Source organism: Apaloderma vittatum, unplaced genomic scaffold, assembly GCF_000703405.1.
Source record: "Apaloderma vittatum isolate BGI_N311 unplaced genomic scaffold, ASM70340v1 scaffold3569, whole genome shotgun sequence".
In the NCBI taxonomy this organism is placed as follows: domain Eukaryota; kingdom Metazoa; phylum Chordata; class Aves; order Trogoniformes; family Trogonidae; genus Apaloderma; species Apaloderma vittatum.
This window is the reverse complement of record NW_009734452.1, coordinates 11,995-15,817: the sequence shown is the minus strand read 5'-3', so window position 1 is coordinate 15,817 and position 3,823 is coordinate 11,995. Positions and strand designations below refer to the sequence as shown.

The following is a 3,823-nucleotide window of genomic DNA, read 5'->3' as shown; positions in this document are numbered from 1 at the left end:
AGGGCGAGAAGCAGGCCTCGCCGGCCCCGCCGCCGCCACCACCACCCTCCGAGAGCCCCAAGCAGGAGGAAAAAAGCCAGGTGTGATGGGCACGGTGCCCGCTTGGAGGGCAAGAGGAGAAGGGGGCAGCTCGGGTGCTTACAGGTTGGCTGGCGGCTTCCATGTCGTTGTGCTGACCCTTTGCTCGTGCTGGCCGTAAGGGTTTGGTTGTTGTTTGCTTCCCTCCCTCCTCCTTGAGTTGTCTTTAAAAAAATTAACTTTCTCAGCAATACAGGTATCTGTACAGACATCTATAAGACAGAGAGTACAGACTCTTCTGTTACTGTCGGAGCATGTGGTAGTTGCAGGCTGTGTGGGAGGCCAGAGAAATTTGTGTGAGTAAAGATAAACTTCAGCATGAATGGCCACAGCTTGCGAATGCATTGTGGTTTGGAAATTTAATCTACAACTTCTAGCCCGTTCTGTGTGAAAGGATGGTGGATGTGATTAGAAGAAGTAGGGAAGGCCTTGTATATGCGAAGGTTTTGCTCTCGGGATCGGTGTTCAGCGTCGCTGAATTAGTGTAACTGCTGATGTAGACAAGCAGATCTGCCCTTTGCACTGTCTGAGCTGCAGTGGCGAGCTCCAGGGGTGCAAAGGACTGACTGCCTGTATGAGTGGTTGTGCTGCTTCTCTTGGCACTGGTGTCTGTAGTCTGTCAAATCCCCGGCACAGGAAATACTTCACATTGAGTTTCATGCCAGCTGAATGATGGGGGAGATTCTGTTATATTGGCTATATTTATTTCTAAACAATGTTTTTAGAACCATAGGAAGAACTTTAGTGTTCCCGAGGGGTTTGGCTAGCTCATCAGATGCTGTGCTTTCCAGGGATTGTCAGTACAGAGGCAGTGGCTAAATTCTTTGACTCTGTTAGCTGGAGCTGGGAAGGGGAGACTTTTTCAGGGCATCTAGAAGTGTTTGGTGTGTCACACCAAGTCTTGACTTCAGTACCTGTCAAAAGTGACTTCTCTGGGCCAACCTGCAACAAAGAAAGGGAGTAAACACCATATGGTCATATAGATGAAGAGGTCTCGGTGCAGGCCTTGTGGCCTTTGTGCCTTCTGTGCTTGATGCTCTAGATTTATGCAACTTTTTCTGATAATCTCTGTTTAGATTTCTCCATTCTTGAGAACAACAGCTCAGTTCTTGTTTTGCTACGGATATTATGTGACCACCAGATGGGCAGTAGCTTATAGCTTTCATCTCATCTGAGACTGAATCTTCAGCTTGTCGTTTTAACCAGACTTGTAACTTCTTCCAGAGGAGCTGGTCTGTCAGTGCAGAGCTTTGCACTGTTGTCATCTCCTGAGGCACCCTTTGGTTTCATGGGAATTTCCCAGTTGATTTTTAGCAGTAGTGTTGCTTGTTGGTTCCCCCCCTCCCCAGAAACTGTGTAAGGAAAAGTTAAACAAGTTTATTTTTAATTAAATAGCTTGCAAAATAGCAAAAGTTTAATGTTTGTTAAAACAGCAGTGCTTTAGCAGCACAATGGAAAGCGAAAGCAAAAGCTGTGCAATTGTTCAATGTTGGTTCAACTGACTTCCTATTATTAGAGTAGCTTTTAATTGGTAGCATATACTCTCTTATAACTGTTTAAAAGATAAAAATGTCAACTGCAGTAATGGTTTGAGCAGCTCTTAAGTGTAGATGAGGCCTAGGATAAAGCACAAGTTTCATCACTGGCAAGACAGCGACAAGGAAATGTTGCTCTTTCAGAGGTGACCTGTGGGTTTCCCCTGCACCTCTCCCACTCCTTGCAAGATCTGATTATGTTGCGTAAAACTACTTTAGAGAAATAAGACATATTTTCACATTTGGACAAAAGAATCAGAGAATTAAAGTGGGAAAGAATAGCCTTTTATGAGCTTATGGCTTTGGCCCAGAACCTACACGTTTCTACATTTGTGCTGTCAAGAGGAAGAGGAGCTATTTTACAAAGACCTTTTCTTCTAGATTGTTTGTTTGAACTGATTTTGTTTTCAAAATTTCAAGGGACAGCAGTAGGCAGCCTGACTGCCTTTCATTTCCCCTTTCAGTTTAAGGCTGCTTAAATTTCAGCTTGATGTGCTGCCTGTATTTCTGGTTCTGCAGTTTCACAGAAGGTTAACTAGAAAAAACAAAGTCAAGGAATGCAAAGCATCATGTTTGAAGCTAGCTGTCTTTTCTAAAGCACCGATGAAGAGCTGTAACTTTGCTTTACACAGAAAGACCAAAATGAGAAACCCTAGTTTCACTTTGAGTTCAATAATTGGTGTGTGTGTAGGATAGCTGAGATTCATTCCTGCAAATTTACATCTCTGTGTATAATTTCAGACCTTTTTTTTTTTCCTTTCCCAGACTCCATGAAGACAGAAGGCCAGTTGGGATGGCAGTCATACTAAGTGGGTGAGTTTATTTATAAAACTGACTAACTTTGGATCTTAATTATTTGCAGATTTGTTAAATACAGAATTTCTTATTGGTGCCAACAGCCTGACTCCGTTGGTGTTTAAGTGGAGCTCTGGTATGCTAGTGCATTCTTTTACCTCTGCTTCTGTTGCGTTGCAAGCTGTGCTAGAGAAGACATAGGAAATTCATTTTACCCAATCAGCAATTGTAACAATGGACTACAAACCTGCAGAGCAAGCCAGTTTGCTGGAAAACAGGAATTCCTGCAGCGCAGCACTTGTCACAGACTATCCAAAGAGGGCAAAGATTCAGGAAGGTGAATAAATTGAACATTGGTTGAATGAGGTCAGGAACAGTCTCCCGGAGGAGAACCCTGCCCTAAAATACTACTTTGAAAGTATAAGCCAATTTAATGCGCAGATTAACCCTTCTCATTTGAGCAAACTTGTGTGCAATCCTGGATCTTTGCAGATCACAACCGGACACTTCAAAAACCTATGTACTATATTTGTTTTAAAAAAAAATAAACCATAACTTGTCTTGTTACAGCTGTTACTTTTACCATTTCATTGAGACTATCTGCAACGTAAATGTGTATTTGACTTGAAACAGTATCATACACTTGGTATAATAACTCAGGTTGTCAAGAGAATTATCCTGTGAGGCTCGGTATTGCCTCTCCATTCTTCTCTAAAAAATGCATAAACCATTGCTGTCATTGCCAGAAATCAGTTATAGCTCAACTGTGCATTACGAAATTCTTGATTGATTTAATAATTGACCTAAATTATTACTCTGTTCTTATCCTCCTAGAATACTTAACAACATGAGCCTCAGACTAGACCTGTATAGTCTGGTGTTCATAAAAGTCATGTTCATGGTTTAATCATTCTACATCTCAGTATTTTGTTTTCTTTTCCTTTTCCCTTGCGTACTAGGGAGTGTGATCAAGGTAATACTATGATCCAGTAACGCGCATGATGGTAAGGGTATGCCTTTAGTTGTTTCAGGAAAAAGCTGCCGTTATCTGCTCTCCTTTAACTTCCTTGATAGTTTCAATAATATGCATAACATGATGATGTTTGTAAATTGATATTAAACTGTTTGTGACATCACCTAAATAAATTTTTATATATAAATGCCATTCTTGTTCTCCCTTGTTCTTATGTTGCCACTTCCCTTTTGTAATTGCTTTTTTCCATCACCTGACCTATTACAAAATTTCTGGTTTTCAGTTACTAAAGCACAACCAAATCTTGGTGATTGGCAGAAAAGGTACCAGCCTTTGGAATTTGCTTTCACTAGTTTGCGTAAAGGCTTGATAATATTGTAACTGTAGTTGTTGTAGTTTATTCATCTTTTCCACTTGTTGAGGCAACAATAGGTATCAGACC

At 41.2% G+C, this 3,823-nt stretch overlaps 1 long non-coding RNA gene across 1 annotated transcript; it reads left to right on the top strand.

The window, feature by feature from the left end:
- Positions 1-47: 47 nt before the first annotated feature.
- LOC104279084 lies at positions 48-3,566 on the top strand. The gene is made up of 3 exons (XR_717860.1): positions 48-80; positions 2,379-2,426; positions 2,513-3,566. It is a non-coding gene; the product is annotated as an uncharacterized LOC104279084 (long non-coding RNA).
- The last annotated feature ends 257 nt before the right edge of the window (positions 3,567-3,823 follow it).